The sequence below is a fragment of the Saimiri boliviensis genome, chromosome 13 (assembly GCF_048565385.1).
Source record: "Saimiri boliviensis isolate mSaiBol1 chromosome 13, mSaiBol1.pri, whole genome shotgun sequence".
NCBI classification, from domain to species: Eukaryota; Metazoa; Chordata; class Mammalia; order Primates; family Cebidae; genus Saimiri; species Saimiri boliviensis.
The window spans coordinates 15892187-15912986 of record NC_133461.1 but is presented as its reverse complement, the minus strand read 5'-3'; the positions used below and the strand labels follow the sequence as shown (position 1 = coordinate 15912986).

The 20800-nt window shown below is 46.2% G+C and overlaps 1 protein-coding gene across 1 annotated transcript in view; it reads right to left on the bottom strand.

Moving 5' to 3' along the window:
- BCL2 (BCL2 apoptosis regulator) overlaps positions 1-20800 on the bottom strand; it is a 197414-nt gene that overhangs the window by 28963 nt on the left and 147651 nt on the right. The window lies entirely within an intron of this gene.

Here is a 20800-nt window from a genome sequence, read left to right as displayed (position 1 = left end):
GACCTAAACCCTGGGGTGGATTCAAGACAAAAAAGCAACCATTCCTCTCCCTCTATGAGGTCAGGAGCAAGCGATATAAGCAAGAATGTCCTGGTGGCAGAAGGGGTGCTCATGAGGGTTCAGAAAAGGGCCAGTTCCCTCCAGTAAGAGGCGTGATAACAGATTAGGGGCTGGGGGCGAGGGGAGGAGGGGACAGCACATGCTGGAGGGGGGGGAAATGTGTACATACGGAATGCTAATGGCTTAGCCTGGCTTTGTGGGTTTCAAAACAAAATCTCATGGAAAAGATAATTGAAAGAAAATCAGAGCTTATTAAATTTCTGTAGGCCCAACCCAATTTCTCGTAGTTCTCAGTCATGCGGGTACATGCTAGTTTCCTTGGCAGCCTAAGATAAAGCTCTTAATGTGATGTGAGTCCCTTAGAGATGAGCACTATTATAAATATAAATGTTCAAACAAGAGCAAGTTGAAACCAAATGCCCCCCAAACACGGGATTTCTGTCAGATGAAGGTTTTCCGTGGTGCACTGAGCCCTTGGATAAATGACCTAGAAAACAGAGTTAAATGGGCTCATTGGCTAATTCTCATGGCCAGGCTCCTTCACAGGAGGGAAGAAGCAAATAGTAGCTGCTCCCTACATATTTAATCTGCAGCAGTTGGCAGGACAGTTTTGGATGACAATCAGAGAAATAGTCTCAGAACTTCAAGTAGGGGATGAAGTTGGGGATCTGAGACTCCGATCAAAACAGAGGGGCTTTACTGACAGCCAACCTGCAAACATCTTCATGTTCTTACTGCTTTGTATGACTTCCAAGAGGCTCACTAACAACGAGTCATAAATAGACATCAAGGCGTTTGTTTATCTCACTAAAAGAAAACAATGTTTGAGTTCTTTAGAAACATGCATTTGACACCACACCAGCCTGCTGCTCTGGGAGCAGAATCGGAGCCTGCCTCCTTGGGGCTGGTGTTTTGATGTGGTCATTATTTGCTCCACAGAGGCACTACTTGGCAACACCTCGTTTGCCCAATTCTAGGTATTTGAAAATTTAAAAACATCTCTCTTTTAAGAAAGGGTTTTTTTTTTTTTTTAAAAAAAAGGTAATTTGTAAACACCTTCCCCAAACTTACTCTAAAATGCCTGACACTTTAAAGAACCATTCCTAAGTCAAGTCCAGTGAGGGCAAACAGACATAACAATGACCAAATCTATAATTTTCTAACATTTGTGTACAAAGCCAAACACCCAACATACGTGTAGAGTGCTGCTCCCAAATCTTCTTGCACTGAAGAAGAAAGGGCCAAGCATTCCCAGGAGGCAAAGCAGTAACTCATCATGTGCCTGTCCTCAGTTGCCTACTACAGGCTCCTTTTCTCCTGGAAGATGTAATGACTTGGGTTGGGTGAAATTGTACACCACCCATGACAGCAGGATGCTGGATTGATCCAGTGATAATGCTTCACCATTTCTTCAATATTTGTATTTTCCACCTACCTGAGGATGGCTCCTTCTGCAGAGACTACAAGAGGCAAGTATAACCCACATAACTTCAGCTCTGATTTCTGACGGCATCCAACTTGCTTGCACGAATATCCACTGCCTGCCTGCTCTCTCTCAACTGAGAAACGATTTGACTCAGGCTTTGCCTCTGCCTCTCACTTTTCACCCTCTTCAGAATGCTCTCATCTCACCCATGCTCGTAGCCATGGAGAAGAAAGAGCACAAAAGTTAGAATCAGACAGATCCAAGCCTGAAACTCAAATCTGCAAATCACTAGCTGCGTCAATGAGTTGAACAAGATATCGGTTTTCCTCTCCTTCTCTGCAATGCTTAAATCTAACGCATGTTAGATGAGTTCTTTAACCCTCTCTGAGCCTACATTTGTGATTCATAAAACTGAGAAAATAAAAGGCCATAGTTGTGGGGTGGCCAGGAGGATGAAATGACTTCTGTGAAGCGCCTGGCCGCACGGGGACCGGGATTCACTCATGACTCCCTCTCATTCCTCGTTCACGTTTTCACGGAACTGGCCAAGATCGCAATTTTTCTTTCCTAGGTCTCTTCTTGATTTACAAGGAGGAGAGGTATATATGAACAGAGTTGTATAAAACCTTTGAAGCCAGTAAAGCTCTTTTTTTCAGTCTGTAATTTTTAGTTTTAGGATCTTCTTTTCTAACATCATTAGTCAAGGTAAGTTCTTAAAGAAAAAAATTCAAACTAAACTCAATACTTAGTATACTATCAGCTACGGGCCTGGAAGTAGAGTTCTAGAGTGAGCTGAAGTGATTTCTTGAAAACGTCAGGGCAGAGAGGCCAGCAAATACTGAAACTCATCAAGGCAGGATTTCCTGCCCAACAGCAAGAACACTGGATGTCCTAAGCCCTGAGGTCCCCGCCTAGAATGCTCCATCCAGAATTCTCTGTACAGACCTGGCTACTCAAAAAAGCCGGTGGTGGGTCCAAAGGAGGGGCAGCTGAAATAGGACAAAGTAGGTTTCTAGAAGACAATAATAACTGGGAAGGACAGGCCTGAATGTGACTGTTGGGGAGGTTCATGAAGCCTTAATGGTATAGAAAAGACTCAGCTATAATCTTATCGTGGGGCCTTTAGTCAGATGACTCTTGACTTTCTTATGAGCCCCAAAACCTAGTTTGCAACCAAACAGATCTGCATATCCATGAAGCCCATCAAATCCAGCACAGCGCTGAGGAAGCCTCTGCCAAATCTGCCTCTGAGGGTCCAATCAGTCCCCTTGACTGCCCTCAACTTACAACCTAGCAGAAGAACCGGAGTGACCCTCAACTCCTCCCATGGACACACCATCACTGTCACCCCCACCTTACAGAAGTCTCTTAGGATGTCTCCCCTTTCCGGTCCCACTGAGGCCACCTCTGTTCACCCCACTGCATGGTTTACCCAGACAGTGTCAAGAAGCTCCAAACGGATCTTTCTCATCTTGCCCCTTGAGCTTCCCTCTGGAGTATTCCCAGGGGGTCTGCTAGACCCACAAGGCAGTTGTGTCCCTCTCTCTTATCCAAACGCCCTGAGTGGCTCCTGTCATCTCCAGGGCAAGCTGGCCCTGACTCATACCTCCAACCTCCCCTCTTCACACACCCACCGCTTGCCTTGAACTCCGCGTGATTACTGGAAGCATCAGCTGCAGCCTCGTTCCTCTGCAGACCCCAGCTCACATGCATCCTCAGGCTGGGATGCTGCTTTGCCTTTTGCACACCTCTCCACACTCAGGTCAAATGCCACCTCCTCTGTGAAGCCTTTCTCCACCAAGTCCCCACCGCCCCATCACGCCCTTATTCTGCCCCCTCAAGGCTCTCCAGTGAAGTCGCTGCCACCTGTCTCTCTCCTCCTTGGGGGCACTGGCTACATTTTCTTCACCTCTGTTTTCCTGGTTCTGATAGTGCCTGGCACCTTGTAAAAGCTGTGTACATGTTTGTAGAATGAATGAATAAACACATGGAAATTAAAACTATTTAAAGAGGTCCATAAAGATCGCATTATGCTCAAGGAAGATGGATTCATGACACATCTCAAAAGAACCTCAGGACCTTCTGGCACTGGGACGGCAACACCCGGGGGGGTGAGGGGACTAGAACGTTGTTATGTTCTCAAGTCTTCACAGCTTCACCTTGGCCAAGATATCTAATATCTCTGAGTTTATTCATCTATAAAAATAAGAGAATGCTACAGCATCAACCACAAAGGCTGGGTGAGACCGACACAGGCTCACGGTGGCAAATATCCAGTGGAGGTTGGCACAGAGTGGGCACAGGTAGCAAATGGCAGCATCCTTCATCCCCAATCAATCAACAAAACCGAGCTGAACATGAGATTCTGGGAAAGGCTCGGGACAGCAGGGCCACAGCAGGTGTAGCCCTGGGACAGTCCACTTGAGGAGGCAACACATCCTCATTTGAAAAGGTGAGAAACTGTTCTGCAAGTCAACAGCATCGGATGAGTAATGAGACAGGACGTGATTGACGTCGGGTGGGTGTGGGGCGCGCTGTGCATCGAGTCGGGAGGACCCTTAGTTGGGGGTGAGCTTGGTGGGAAAAGGAGGGTCTGGGAGGATCCAGCTGCTGGGGTGGAGGCCACAGGGACCCCGGAGTGAGGGGCAGGTACAGTGAGAGAGTGGGGTTGTTGGCTTTAGGCAATTCTGCTGCTCTCTGCTGCCCCCAGTTGGCATGGGAGGGAAGAGTAGGGCTGTTGGCTGAGATGGATGGAAGAGCAAGCCGGTGAGAAGAGGCTGAGAGGAACCATCAACCGGGCGACCAGGAGTAGGTGGTGGAGGGAGAAGAGAGGAGGGCTGCTTGGCCAGATGCCAGCCACTCTGCCAATTGCAGGCCCTGCAGATCTTGTCCCAAGCTCAGGGTCACCTTGAACCCGCTCCTCCTTTCTTTCCCGAATACTTGTCACACGCTCTCCCTTCCTGGGGTCCTCACTCAGGTTCTCCTTGGAGGTCAGAGGCGCATCCTCGGTCTCCCAGGACCCTCCCACCTCCGCAGGCCACTGTGGACCATTGGTGTGACCAAGGTGAGGGGCACTTGGTGTTCTTGGGACTCTTGTTCTTTTTCTTGCTTGAGAGAATTTCTCAAGACCAGAGACCATTTTAGTCCTCAGTGCCCCAGTTAATATGCCTGAGGCTTGCTGAGAAGCAAAAATACAAAAAAACAAAACAAAACAAAACAAAACAGGCTTGGAGGGCATCGGTGTGGGGGCGGGTGGGCGGTCAGAGAGAGAGCAAGAGCTAACACAAAAGTCTCACCTGGCAATAGCAGGGAAGGGAGTGGTAGCCTACTGTCCCTTAGGAGAATAAACTGCAAATAACTTTTCCGTTTGTGTCAGTCTAGTGCTTTCAACTTACAAACTATTAGCAGGCTTTAGAACTTAGATCCACTGACATTTTGGGTCAGATATTCGCGGTTGTGGGGAGGGCAGGCTGCCCTGTGCACTCAGGATGTTTAGCGGCTTCTCTGGCCTCTGCCCACGACATGCCAGTGGAAACCCCAGTCTAGTGTGACCACCAGAAATGTCTCCAGCTCCAGACCTTGCCAGATGTCCCCAGGGAGGCCAAGTCACCCCCATGGAGAACCACTGCCTTAGATTCTCGTGACGTGCTACCGAAATGCCCAGCACCTGTGCGGGCCCCTCCAATCTCGCCCTCATCTGAGCACTGCCAGAGTGTCCCACGCTGGCGTCCGCCTTCCCCGGCCACCTGATGTTTACATAAACAGAAACAGAAGCTCCTTTCAGAAGTCAAGGAATCTCCTCCCAAGTCCAGATGTGGGGGGAGGAGGAGCTACCTCTTGCTCTGCTCAGTAACTGCAACCCCACGGACTTGATAAGGGTCAAGGGGACTCCACACTCACCTCCCCCATTTCCCGGGCAGCCAGGGATCCAGGTAGAAACGCTTGCCAGGAGGCGGCTCACCGGCGGGGGCGTAAACCCTGGAGAATTTGCTCTCCGTTTTTTTTTTTTTTTTTTTTTTTAAGATGGGGTTTCACCATATTGGTCAGGCTGGTCTTGAACTCCTGACCTCAGGTGATCCGCAACACCTCAGCCTCCCAAAGTGCTGGGATTACAGGCGTGAGCCATCGCGCCCGGCTTGCTCTCTTCTGCCCTCATTTTCTTCTCCATTTTCTCTCCCAGGAGCTGGCTGGTGAGTAGCCACCGCAGAGACTCATGTGAACATGAATCTGGGGTCACTCTCTTTCAAATTTCCACAGCACGTCCCGGGGCTAAACAAGAAAGCCTTTGCACAAATAAACAATTAAGTTAATTGTGGATCTGACAAATATTTTTTTTTCCCAAGGAATTAAGTATGCATTTGGGGTTAGGCTTCCGGGCTGAGCCTTTGTCTAAAAAACTAGAAGGCAAGAAACTGAAGGAATACAGTCGAAGTCCCTTATTTTAAAATCAAGGACACTGAGTCCCAGAGAAGTGAACTGCCTGTGAGCACTGAAAACAGGACCAGACATCATCACGGTACCTCGTTCCAAGTAAAGTCACGGAATGCTCCCTTCCCATCCAAACAAGGATTTGGGACATGCCACCCAGGAGGGTGGTCCCAAAGGGGGTCCCCAGAGGATGCGTCATTAAGTATTTCTGTACCTCAGGAGAGGGCTTATTTCATGGAAACCCTTCACCTGGGGCTGTTCCCAGCACCAGGCACGTGGCAGTTGAAAAGGGGCACCTACGCCTTGCTCTGTGACATTGTTTTCAGTGAAAATTAGCATTCGCTGTTTTCAGCATTAACCTTAAACTCCAGCTGGCTTTATCTCCTCTCACTTATTATAATTGTAAGGCAGTGCGCCGTGTAAAGACCACACCTGTGTTTATACACCATATGCCATCAAAATACCATGAAGAGAACACTATGTAGTCTCTATCAGAAGATCAAAAAAGAAGGGGAGAGAAGCAGGCCTTCCTCCTAATTCAGGGCCTCTCAGTCCTTCCTAAACATTCAAATAGGCCCACGTGCACCCCTGCTACTGCGGGAGTTTATGTCTAGGCCAAGGACATGCTGTTTATTGACAGAGAAACAAATACCGCTCAGCACCTGTCTGGTTTCAAAGTGATGAGGGAGTTTCCAATCTGGATCTGAGAAAACTTTTACACTGTACCCAAACATTCTTTTTCTTTTCTTTTCTTCTTCTTTTTTTTTTTTTCTTAAGCCAAAATTAGAACAAAAACAAACATATACAGAGTTCAGCGTAGCAGGAAAAAGAAACTCAAGACATTTCATAAGAAAAGCTCCAAGTCCATCTACACTCACCTGGCCTGGAACCCGGGGATTCATTTGATTGAGGAAGGTCACAGGCTGTACCACAGAGGCTCGGGGGGTACTACTCTCCTTAGGGGCACCCCACCCCCACATAGGAAGACCCTCCTGGATTCCCAAGCTGGAGGGGCAGACTGAAAGCGCGTTTGGGGAGAGAGGAATAGGGGAGTGGATGGAGAAGGTATTTTGCTGTCTAACCTAGTGGTACCTTGAGGTGTATTCATGAGTAATATTCATGCACCTTCTCCTTCCGCCAAGGCAGAAATAACCAGATACTCTTTGTCAGGTGGCCAAGTGACCCGGCCCTAGCAGGGACTTCACTAATTAGCATAGTCCCTCATAGCCTGGCCTTGGGACTGGCTGTCACACGCTCTCCTCCACACCAGCTATCAGTTGCACTCGCCCCTCCAAGACCCCCAGGCAGCCTGCCAGCCAGTGAGGAGAAAGATCTGCCTCCTTCCTGGGGCCCCTTCCTCCAGAGAACCCCCTGGAAGCTGTGCTGGCCCTGTCTACGCAGTGGACACAAGCCTGTTCTAGCCCCAGAAGCCAAGGTCTAAGTCATCTTCAATAAAGTATCGCCTGAAACCATGTGGGGTAAAAAGCTTCTTCCTTTAACCTTCAATGAAGCCAGGCTGTTACTGGAACTGAGTATCTAACGACACACAAAATGCCAATAGAAATTGATAGCACTGCCCGTCTGCCCACCGTTTAGGCACTGGTGAGTCATTAATTCATGCGAGATTTATCAGTTTATAAGAGATGCTAGGTAAGTTAATTGTTTGAAATCATGTGAGTATAGATTTCTGCTCAGGTGATCTGCTTTTAAAAAAGGATCTCTATTGGGCTGTTTTTCCAAAGCAGTGCAATTCATGCTCCCCTCCATCCCACTGCCTCCAGCCCATGCCCTAGAGAGCTGCTGTAGGACACTGGGGTCTAACGAGAGGCAGGGCTGGGCACCCTGAGCGTCACCAAAATCACAAAAACACAACTGAAAGAGAACTATTCTTAAAGACTCATGTACCATAAAAGGGGAATTTCCAGAAGCCTCTGATATTAGCAATTTGCCCTTCCATTCCCTTCCTCTCTAGTTTCAAGATGAGATGACGACAAAAAGACTGACTAGTGAGAAACAGCATGAAACTCCATCTACAAACGTGCAAACCCACACAGCGCAACCTGCAGGAATTTCCACACCGCTCTTCTGGTTTGCGTCAAAAAGGGGGAAAGAGAGAGAGGAAGGGCACCGTGGCCCCCACGAAGGCGTCGACATTCACTCTGTATTCTCACTAGCCCCTGGATGTCCCTGCATCTGGAGTCCATGTTTTATTTGTCCTGTTAGGCAAAAGCAATTTTTCCAAAGTAAAAGTTCTGAATGGATTTTTTAGAGGCAGAGATAACTGGGAATTTTCTCCAAATCAGTACAAGTAAGAACGTGTCTCCTTTTACTTTCCATTTTTACAAATGCACTTAAGGCCAAATGCACTGGCTAATTTTGATAGAATGTTCCAGAGAGAGGGGAAGCACTCCATCTCAGCGAGCGAGTGGACATTTATTAGGCATTCACTTTTTACAGGCTTGGGATATTAGGTATTGTGGGGGGCGTTGTAGGCAGGAAATAGAAGTCAAAATCCAATTGAATAGGGAAATGAGCCAAACAGAAATGGACACAAAAGACACCAAAAACACCTACAAAATACAGATGAATGTGCAGAATCAGCTGAAGTCTGCACGAGGGGAGCTGAATCTGCTCACCTTGCAAAGATTTTCCCGCACTGTGGGGACTGCCCACGCAGACGCGTCTCTTAGTTTCTGCTGGCCAAAGTGAATCGTCTTAAGTGGGGCCGTTTGCATTGGGTCTACTTTTTCTGGTTTCCAAACTCAGCCCGCTTCATTATCTTAAGAGTTTTCACTGTCACTGACGTACAACAAAATGAATATATCATATGTACAGTTTTACGAATATTGACAAAGGCATCCACCCCCGGAACTCACTCCCCTATCAAGATGTGCAGTATTTCCATCCTCCCAGAAAGAGCCCTGGGAGGCCACTTCGCTTTTAAATTATTTGCATCTGAATGTTTCTGAGTGGAGATGATCAGAGCCAAATGTGTGGGAAGAAAGCCTAATCATTAATCATCTGCTACAAATACAGGTAGTAAAGGTTTCGAAGATGGTGCGTGAGCCTGCACAGACAAGCCTACGGGTTGGGTCCTGTTATGGAATGCCAAAGGGGCTTTTTAGGGACAGACACATGGGCCCCTCTCAGCAGCACTTAGATATGCAACTAAGACCAAGTGGGTTTCTTTTCTGGTTTTGTTCTTTAGGCTTCAGAGTTTACACGTTTAGAAAGAGGGAAGTTGAGGCTGAATAGTCAAATCCACCATATTCTCATAGGAGCAAATGCTCTCTGACTAGGAAGGCTCAACCACAGGGCAGAGTCCCCTCTTCCAAAATTCTATTGCAACACTGAGAGTTCACATGACCAGCAAATTAGAGATTTTCTTAGCATTTCCTGTTTCCCAAATTTCAGAGGAGCCCTTCAGGGAATGTCTGCCCTAGGGTGGCACATTCAGGAGGAGGGGAAGATGTCTCCATTTGGGCACTCTGTTGGTCTAAGGACCTGTCAAAGGGATGGGGGAGCGGTGCTGGGAGAAAAACGTGGCCACATCAATTCCTTTGGGGTGGGGGTAAGGGTACCCCTGCTCCAGGGGTCGTAAACTCCTCACCATCCCTTCTGCCGGAGAGGGACCAGAGGGGGAAGGCCTGCGGAGTGGGTACAGGTACAGTGGGTACTGGAACAGGAGCCCAGCAGCTGCAGACTTCTGGGCATTCATTTCTCATAAAAGGTTGCAATATGTCTCAGACACCAGAATTGTTTGTCTTCAAGGCAAAAACAAAATTTAAAATGTCCCAAAATATTATGCAGGAAGGAGTTTTTAGTTTTTTTAAAAAACACTTTTCCACAATGGTACCCTGAGGTGATCCTGCCTTCAATCTCCTAGCAATCAAAACAATGTGGTTGAAAAGTTGACAGCTTTCAACCCTTGAAAAGGTCACCTCCCTGCCTCACGCCCTCTCGTAAGTATTAAGAGCATAACGGATATTTTGAGTCACATGTATTGTTCTTTGTTCATTTGCATTTGGTGAAATCCCCCCCTTGGACCAATTTAGTAAGCAGTGCCTTGGGCTTCCTTGGTGATTGCTCTCTTGTCTTCTGTATATTTTTTCCTGTGAAAAAAATTTAGACTCAACCAATGAAATGAAGTTGCAGCCTCTGTCCCTGATGCTTTCTTTTTGCTTAGATAATCTTTCCATCTCGCTTGGGACAGAATTCCTTCTCCTTTGCAATCAATGGAGACCTTCAAGGCGCAGCTGAGGCTCTTGGACTCCAAGGCGTTCTGAAAGCTCCCTGCCCCTCCCCATCTGACCTTCTGTTGGACTGACATACTTCTCCATATTTCAGGCTCAGGTGGCTTGGTGTTCACCACTAGCCTGTGTTACTGAAAGTGAATCAAGGGTCCTAGGGCCATTTACAAAGTGAGATTGTAAGAGAAATGCATTGCCATCTAGCTACTGGGACTGTAAGAGAAAGACCAGCTAGATGGAAACGTATTCCTAAACACCCCCAACCCCCAGCACAGGGGTTCCCATCAACAGAGAGCCTCACCTCCAGACACACTGTTCAGGACACAGGGCCCCATCTTCCCACCTGACGCACTACACACCGCGTCAGCTGTCACAGGAGATCTGAGCGCTTTATGACGCTGCCTGCTTTCTCTCTCACCTCCATGTGTAAGCCAACCACTTTGGCTTTCAGAAACATGTTTCTTTCTTTATGAGTAATTTAAAAGTGACTCATCCTCAGGCTCACCAGCTGGCCCATGTGACCTGCAGTGCTGGTTGAGTGTTATCTATAGATGTGTAAACCAAAGTAGTTCTTAGAACACAGATTCCCCCTCCCACGTGCTGTTGATTTCCCTTTGCTACACAGGGAGGGAACAAGGTCAGACGTGAGCAGCCAGGGACTGCCCACTCCGCACTCAAACCTGGAACATGTCCGTTAGGGGAAGCAAAGGCCATCGCCCAGTGACAGAAAAGAGGAGACACGCAAAAGGCCTAATACATTTATTTTAGTATTAGCAGACCATCAAGAAGCTCTGAGAAAACCCCACAGAAATGGAAGACGATAATGACCCATATAAACAAAAAACTGCTCGAAGTTCTTTTTCTGAGCCAGTAGAAATTTAGACCCCGTGAAGCAGTGATCACACCCATACCCACCCCAACCAAAATCCCACCAACATGTCTTCATTGCTCAATCAGAAACGCATTCCTGGAATCTGCTGTGGTTTGTCTTGGTAACTCACATGTATGAACATGTTTTTGTTTCTTCAACTGGCCTTTATTCCTCCATCACCAAAGAATGGTGTCAGGCCCAGCTCGGGGACACTACTGTTGCAGGCAGGCACGCGGGTGACACAGCTGGCCAGCATTCTAGATCGTGTTTCTTACCTCTTTCTCACTTCCTATTTTCTATTAAACCAAATATGAACTCATTTGCCTGCTTTGTGAAGACCTTCGTCATCCAGCCTCTGTCATCTTATTTTCTAGCACCATCTATGTTCTTCCCATAATTTACCCTTGGTAACCCCCAGGGCAGCATCCTCACTGCCCCTCCAAAGAGGGGTGTCTACCAGAGCCTTCATTTCCATGTCTTCACCCTACCAAACCCCCAAACTCTCCCTTCCTTCCTTCTCTCCTTTCTTCCTTTCCTCCCTCTGTCCCTCCCTCCCTCCTTCCCTTCCTTCTTCCCTCTTGCCCTCCTTCCCTCCTTCCTGCCTTCCTGCCTTCCTGCCTTCTTTTAAATTGAGACAGTTTTGCTCTGTCACTTAGGCTGCAGTGCAGTGGCAATCATAGCTCACTGCAGCCTGGAATTCCCAGGCTCAAGCGATCCTCTTGCCTCAGCCTCCTGAGTATCTGGGACTATAGGCGTGTGCCACTATGTTCAGCTAACTTTTGTAGAGATGGCATCTGTCTATGTTGCCCAGGCTGGTCTTGACAACTCCTGGGTCCAAGCCATTGGTCCACCTTGACCTCCCCAAGTGCTGGGATTACAGGTGTGAGTCACCATGCCTTGCCACGCTGCTTTACCACTCTCCATATATTCACCTTCTGGGAGCACTCTTACCTTCATGACCCAAATCTTAACCCATTCTTCCAGCTCAGCTCATCCCACCTGTAAACCTTCCTTCCTCACCCAACCATTCGAGCTGTCACTAATGTCTACATCTCTAATCTTCTCCAATAGTTCATCACATCTGCTCTTCCGTTTTGTATTGTTGCCTAATATATCACTTCTTCCTTTTTCCAATATCATTTGATTGCAAGTTCTTTTGGGAGGGGTATCACCTATTTCACTCTATTGGCCCCACAGTGCCTAGCCCTACAGCAACAGATAAAGCAACCTTCTGAATGTAAGAAATACTATATTATTACTGCCAAAAAGGTGTAATAGGCAAGGTCTTGCTAAACTTTTGGCCCTCTGTTAAATTTGATGGCATGTTGCCTGAAAGAGAAACTTTACTTTTTATCCTAGTAGGACATTATGTGGAGAGGAATAATGTATTGGATATTCAACAAAATGAAAAAAAAAAAACCACACACAATAATAGTCATTTGTATAGCACTATGTACAAGCATTGATCTAAGCACTTAACAAGTATCCATTCATCTTAAACTTCCCACTGACCCAAAAAAGTAGGCACTATTATTATCCCCACTTCACATATGAGGAGATCAAAGTATAGGAGGGCAGTTGTCCAAAGTCACATGGTGGCTAAACTGGACTCGAACTCAGGCAATCTGGCTTCAGAGTCTGTGCTCTTAGTGGCTGTGCTATTCCTGTGAACGGATATGTGCTTTTATAGGGCCTTTTTCACTGAAGCAAAGAGGAGCTTATCTTCCACATGGACACCCTGTCACAGTTATGTGTACTAAATCCATCATCACTCAAGTCCAGTGTAAAGAAAACTGATGGTGAGACGTCTTCTTCCAGGGAAACTTCAAAAAGAAGTATGGTGGTATTGGAGCGAAATAAATAGAGTTTTCTTCGAGACGTATGGAGGAAAATCTTCCAGTCTGCCCTCGGGACCCTGTGATATGGTACCACCCTTTCACGCTCTGTTGAAATAACAGATTTGAACCTGTGGGCAATCTTCAGGTAGGCTTGCTCCAGAAAAACGTCACTACATAGTCAAGACAATCTTCCCAAATCCGACTTTCTCAACATAAACCCCATACAACTCAAATCACAGCTGCCATTAGATTTGCTTACAAATTTTAAATATGATCTGGCAGCCCCACACATGGTATGCCTGAGAACTCCAGATTAGGTACGAGAAGAAAACCTCATCCTGGCAGTCACATCCTGGCAGGAAGTGATGCCACTGACAATTATTCCTGTGTTAGCAGTTGCTTAAGTACCATGAGGCTTTTAGGAGGAAAGACTGGGAGGCAGTGGTTGGAAATGAAGCCCATTATTAATGTAGTCAAGCTCTTCAGCTGGATTCAATAAAATAAAAAGCCCTGCCCAGACCAGTGTCTGTAGTAGAAGATGCTAAGAGCTGTTTTTTAAAAATCTGGTTTTATTGAATCCAGGCTTTATACACAGCATTCCTTCTTCCTGAATGGCTGAAAAATCATTCCATGCATTTAAAACCACTGGAGAAGAAATGGACTTAAGCCGTGGCGAGAAAGCACAGTTAGATTGCAGGTGTGAACTTCAGTGTTCAAGGTGATGGAAACCTTGGTAGCCTTGTAGGTAGAATTTCAAGAGAGACTGTGAAATCCTTAACCCAATTAATTGAAGAATATTTCTATTAATTCAATTCCGGTCTGAAACCATTACTGGGTGCCTACCACGTGCCAGCCCTGTGTGGTGCCCTGCAAGGCTCTGGGGATACCAAGATGAATAAACACCATCACTGCTCAGGAGGAGTTCACAACTCAAGGGAGGAAACAGGAGCTCAGGGCTGACGAACATGGGAGGAAGTGTCTTGGTTTGGATGAACATCATCGGGTGTGACTGTTGGTCTCTGTCCCTCTCTCTGGGCTTGCTGCTGTCGCTTTTCATGGCTCTGGCTCTGTCTTCATTGTTCGCCACCTTCCAGGCCCCTGGCTGCAGACCTCCCGGCTTGGGGAGCCCGCAGGCATCTTCTGTGTTTATCCCTCCAACCACAGCCCCCACCAAGGGCTGCTTCTGCTTCCATACCCTGCTCAGCAGCCTCGTCCACACTCATCAGGAACCCCGGAGAGACCGCTCCTATCCCAAACCTCTCAGGCTAAAAGCTGCACAGCCGGAAAAGGAGTCACGGAGAAATTGGTTCCTTGGGAGTGAAGGCCTCAGGCCGAGGTGTTTGACATTCACCAGTGCAACAAACATTTACTGAATGTGAAGGGCCCCGATACCAGCAGGAGACAAAAACAGACTGAGCAAGACTCTGTCCTCAAGAACATTAGGGTCTCGAGAAGCGGGGAAAGAAAGATCTAAGCCCGAGGGGACGTCTGAATAACAAGCTATATGACAATGTTAAAGACAGAGTTCGCTCCCAGGGAGGGTCTCATTGAGCCAGACACTTATTGTCGAAAATCACATGCCCCAAATGGACAGAATTACTGTGCCGGATTGCTTTAAAGCTGTGTCGTCTGCCTTGAAGCAAGTCCGCTGTAATTTTGTTAAACAAGAGTCCTTAATCCTATAGCAGTTATGGCCAGGGTTGCAGATCCACGGGACACAAAGCCTGGCCCTTAGCACGAGGAAGAGCTGCCGGCTGGCTTCCTCAGAGGGGGGCTGTGGGCCTGGCGGAAACCCAGGGATTTATAGACTGCCCAGTACCATGTCCCAGAGGGAGGTGGTTGGCAGGAGGAAGAGTGGCGCCAGGAAGTGCCAAGGAGAAAGACGAGGCAGCTCCCAGAGCGGGGGGAAGGCCCCGCTGTGGAGGAGAAACTTGACCAACCTTGAAAAGGGGCTTGAAAGACAAGAGGATTTGAACTGGGGGAGGTAAGGTAGGGGAGTCAGGCCAGAGGAGATGAGCTCCAGGACGCCGGACGGGGCAGGGGGAACGCGCGCAGATCCTGACTGGGCAACGAGGATACCGGCGTAAACCCCACTGTCCCTGGCTGGGAGGAAACCCTGCAGTTGACCGCGCCAGCTCTCAGGGGCCAAGCCCACACAATACCATGATCAGATCATGGAAAATGTATACATATTAACAAGGAACCCCTAGTGAAATACATTTTTTTGGAAATTATTTCAGAGACAAATAGTGCAATAATGAATTGGTATCCCTTAGAATGGCGTTAAATGGTAGTGAGCATTAACACACCCCCCGACACTGGCCAGATGCTATCACTGTATTGACTTGGAGTGTGACAGCTTACTGAGGGGACATGGGGTATCACACAGGTTAAGTTTGGTTAGGAAAACGTTGATGATTGCAGCATTAGAAATGATGCGTTCTTGACAGGGGACATTATCATCTTATCACATTGGTTGACGGAACCTCCCTCCTTCTTTCCTTCTGTCCTTCCTTCCATGGGGCACTGACCAGGTGTGAGGCGCTGGGCCAGAGGCTGAGACGACACAGCAGAATGATCTGTAATCCCTGCCTATGGGCTCACACTCCAGCCAGGGAGACCAACAGCTAACAAATTCTCATGTTGCAACATGAGAAGGTGCTGGAATCGAGGGATGTGGGGAAGGTGATGGGAGTATGAAGGAAGGAGGCTTCTGTTTTGAATGGGTTTTAAGAGGCCTCCTTTGGTGTATAATTCTATAATAAATACGTCTCGTTGCTAGGGGGTTGCCTGTCTCTTCCAGTCACCCACTTCCTCTCTTTCTCTCCCTCCTTCACTCATCGATTTACCTCTCTTTCTCTTTCATCTATCTATTCATTTATCTGCCTCTCTCTATCCATCCAACATCCATCAGCCATCCGTCTATCCTCCTAGGACATTTTAAATACATAACTTTTCTTTCTAAGTCAGATTTCTGTTCTTGTCATAGGAAAAGCCTCACTACCAAGGATCATTTTGCTAAAGTAAAGGCTGACAAAGGATATTTAGAATTCCTTCTCTGGGTGCATTTAAAAACAGGACTGGAGCCAGGCACAATGGGTCATGCCTATCATCACCGTGCTTTGGGAGGCCGAGGCAGGAGGATCACTTGAGCCCAAGAGTTTGAGACCAGCCTGGGCAACATAGCAAGACCTTTATATCTACAAAAAATGAAGAATTAACCAGACGTGGTGGTGCATACCTGTAATCCCAGCTACTAGGGAGACTGAGGTGGGAGGATCACTTGAGCTCATGAGTTGGTGGATGCAGTGACCTATGATCATGCCACTGAATGCCAGCCTCGACAACAGAGTGAGGCCCTTTCTCTAAACAACAGCAAAAACACAACTGTTGTCATCGGGCTGGGATGGGCGACGGTTCTGCCTAAAGGCAGAGGGGCTTATTGGAGATGGGTCAAAAGTGCCCACATCTGTTTGCTTCATCCATTGCCAATGTACCAAGGATCATTTTGCCAAAGTGAAGGCTGACAAAGGAGGTTTAAAATTCCTTCTCTGAGCACATTTAAAAACAGGACTGGGGCCAGGTGTGATGGTGCATGACACTTGAGCCCATGAGCTTGAGACCAGTCTGGGCAACATAGCAAGACCTCCATGTCTACAAATCTCCTAAGTCCCCCTGGACCATGAGCAGCTGCCACCTGTCAATGCTGGAACTGACTGCCCAAGCCAAATGCTGAGGTGGGGATTGAAACCCTGGAGGACACATATCCACAGTCTCCAAAGTCACTCTCTGCTAGCTGCAGTTCTAACGGGGACTGACGAGTCTGCACGGAGAGTCACACCAGGCTTATCATCATCCATTGCTGACATCCACAGCCAGACATCTACAAGATGCTCAAACTCAGAATTTTATGCAGCTAGCATTTTTCAATGCCTAAAGCTTCTGATCTGTTTCCAACTGGAGGGAAATGCAGACTGCTCTGTTTGTTGGTATATCTGGCCTCTGCAGCCTGAATTTCCAAAGATTCCCTCATCTTCTGTGAAGTATAAAGTCCTCCTGGAATGCCAGGACTTTTTAGGCAGTCTGCATGTTGTCAGAAAAGGTAACTTGAGGGTGGGATTTAGAGATATTGCACTTTCCCGACTGGAGTCCAAAGGGGCGAGCCACTCTCAACAGCTAAATAGCAACAACCCAAGTCCTGAGGATTTACAGGCTCAGCGGCCATCAGTCTCTATCTTGGGGTCTTAACTGTATTTGATGAAAGCTGCTTATTGGCCTAACAGCACTGAACAAACAGGCCTGATTCCCACGCTCTGGCTTATTCTCCCGAAGTATCTCCAGCCTCGATTCTGAGACACTAACACGGGCTTCCCAGCACTACAGGCACAGGTAGGCGCTTGATCATCCCTGGTGACACTTATTCCCTGATCGATTCCACGGAGGGCTTCTTTGGGGCTGTCAGAAACAACCAGGCCTTGTTTTCTAAAGTAAACGCAGACAGAACAGTTCTTCTGCTTTGCGTTTTCTTTACGGGGTAGATGCCGTGGCCATCATCAACGTAATTCTAATGCTATTTAAAATTCTTATCTCTTGAAAAGAAGACAGATTATTCTTTAATGTTCTTTTACACATTTTTCAGTATTTTCCTTGTAATTGTAATAACCAAACTCATGTGATCAACAGCCATATTATGACTGTAACCAGTGACCAGTATATGGAAGGAAGCCGGACTTGGCGACTAGCAGCACGCACGTGGGTTTAAACCCGGCTCAGTCACTTGCCACTGCATGATCTTGGGCACGCAGCTGAGTGCCTCTGCTGAGTGCCTCCATTTCTTTCATCTATAAAATAGGGCTAATGATATCGTGTACCTCAATAGGTTCTTGTGAGGATAAAATGTGCTGCTATATATAACATGCTTAAAACACTGACTGGCACATGGTGTGAGATTTCATATTAATGAATTAATAAATCATTGAACTAAGCAACACCAAGAAGACAACGAAGCATCTAGAAACTTGGGTTTTCAATGGGCTACAATCATAGAGCAATGAGCTTGGAATGCTGCCTTGTGCATAGTCAGTGTTCAATGAGCAACTCACAACACGAACACCTGGGCTGCACTTTTGGTTTCAGGTGTTTTATATGACCTTGACTTAAACCTTCCAAAGCTCAGCTACATGACATTTTGCTTCCTTTCTTCCATCTTTGGTGCTTACGGGGAAAAGACCCAGCCCCAGGTCAGGGAAACTGCTCTGCGAACACTGTGAGATGCAGGTCATATTCTGGTATGTGACCAGTAAGTTGGTCCCACTTTGCAGTTCTCCCATTTCATTGTCCTTCTGCATATTTTCCTTGTATCTCCTCTTTATATATACTCAAATTCTGGGGCCGTTTGCACTCATTAAAACTTTCATTCACTCGTACTTCTATTTCACACATAAGGAAACACAAGTACTAATGATAATTCGAAAAGCAGGTATGAAATTAATCAGGCTTGTCATAGACGGTCACTGGGCTCACGAGCTACAGATCGCACATGGGTAACTGTCGACAGTTGGCTGGACACTGATAGAGAGTTATACCAATTGTCTTCTTCCAAAAACTTAGAATCAGGTAGAAGCCAATGTTTTCTTCGGTATTCTTAGTAAATAGATATTTTTGAGTGGATTAGAAAAGGAATGATTTATTTTTGAAATAATGGGAATAAAATAGTATAAATTGAGCTTCTGTGAGATTTTTCTGTCATAGTTAATGCTTTTATCTATTCTGAATTCAAAGTGAACTTTTAAAATGTCTAAAAACCACACTTAGCTTAAGTATTCATAAGCCGTGTGTGATGTGTGTCCATCATTTGACAATGGTCAGAGTTTACTAGTATACTTTTCAAGTTTCAGTTGTTGCGCCAGGTTAATGGATTTAAGAAAAAAAAAAAAAAAAAACCTTGATGTCTAAGATCTGGACTTTTAACCTTTTAGGAAATGAAAGGATTTTAATAGCCTGCTGATACATCTCATAGTGTGTCCACCCTGCAATTCCACTAGCATGGTGTCAATGAGCCTGATTCACTGCTGGAGTGAGGGAAGTTAGGTGATCCTGATCAACTCAGATAACATGTAAAGAAAAGGCCTAGCAACTGGTGGGCCAGCAGCATTTAGAAGGCTTGCCAGGGCAAAGCACTTAGAATCATGAAATGAGAAGGGATGTACCGACAATAACCAACGGGTTGATAACGTCTTGTTATAATAGAGCCTAGTTAAGTGCACTCACAAAACAGCCATGTGATGCAACTGGTAAAATGAAACTTTGAAAGAAAGTTAGTCCATATATGGTAAATATGCTTCAAGCTATAAGAGATAACAATAATAAATATGGCCAGGCACGTGCTCATGCCTATAACTTCCGCACTCTGGGAGGCCAAAGCTGGAGGATTCCTTGAGCCCTGGAGTTTGAGACTAGCCTAAGCAACACAGTGAGTCCTGTCTCTACAAAAAATTAAAAGAAAAAATTAGCTGGTTGTGCTGGCACAGGCCTGTAGTCCCAGATACTCAAAAGGCTGAGGCAGGAGGATGGAGTTTGAGGCTGTAGTGAGATGTGATCACAACACTGCACTCCAGCCTGGGCAACAAAGTGAGACCTTATCTCTAATACATACGTACATACACACATTAGATAGAATATCAAATACATTTGTTATATATCAGAGTTAGATCTCAACTCTGTCCTGGAATTGGGCTAATTACCCATAAGGCACAGGATGACTCTGACTCCCAGAATTCAGAGCATGTTGGGCTTACTATGGTCTTACATATTAATAGTTTAAAAACCCAGTGAATGAATGCAATCCCAAGGAACAATTTCTACATGTGGATAGAGCACTTCACTTGGTCATTACTTTTCACATTCTCTCATTCATTTACTGACTTGCTGCACAGCTACTATCTGCTCATTCGTGAGTATTATTTCTCACTTAATTGTCCACTGAGCGAGAACAATGCAGACACTAAGCACCCTGACGCTGCTTGGCCCTGAGGAACTGGTGAGATGGATCTGGCTTTTTCATCAGAATATGATTATTTTCCCACTTGAGCCTTTGGGGATTCAAGAATCCTGCCCCGGGAGGAGGCATCAAAATGGTAAACAATGAATTCCCACCTAAATGATTAATTCTACCTGAAAATTGTAAAGGATTCAATGAGGTCATGAAGGCAGAAACGTCAAGGTGGACTAACGGATCTCAGCTCAGCATTCATTCTCCTCTACGTCATCTTTTTCTTCACCTGCACCATAGTCTGCATTCCCAATGAGGGGCTCTACACAGGATGTCTATAAATAGTAATTAAAAACTGAAAAAAGAGACATCATATTGTTTCACTTGAAATAACCTTTCACAACCACAAAAAGTTTAGCTCCAATATAGAAGTTGTGATCAATTCTCCTCTGTGTTTTATTTCACAAAGAAACCGGCACACCTAAGATGAAGAAAAAGTCTGTTTCTAACATATATTTTTTGCCAGGATCACCGTTAAAAAACATACAAGCCAAAACATCAACTCCACCTGAACATTCTGGGTGTTGTTTAAACATGTTTGTTTTCTTAGCGAAGCTAAAAATGTTTTTCCCTGGTGTTTTTGAAGAGACATTTAGACTAAAATAAAAATAAAAATAAATGACATGTTTAAAAAGTTATAGTCATCAGACCTGTTGCAGAATACAGAAAGTGGACAGAGGAAGTGAATTTTAGAACCTGTGCAGCCGTTTTCCGATTTTGGTTGCTCTAAATAGATGTGGAAAAACAAATTGAAAGAAAAAAGCACATCTCTCTCCACCCTGCACAAATGAGGAATAAAAAGTGATTCCTCATATGGAGCTAAGCTTAAGAATACATTAATGTATGTCCATGTAAAGCATTTTCTATTATTATAAA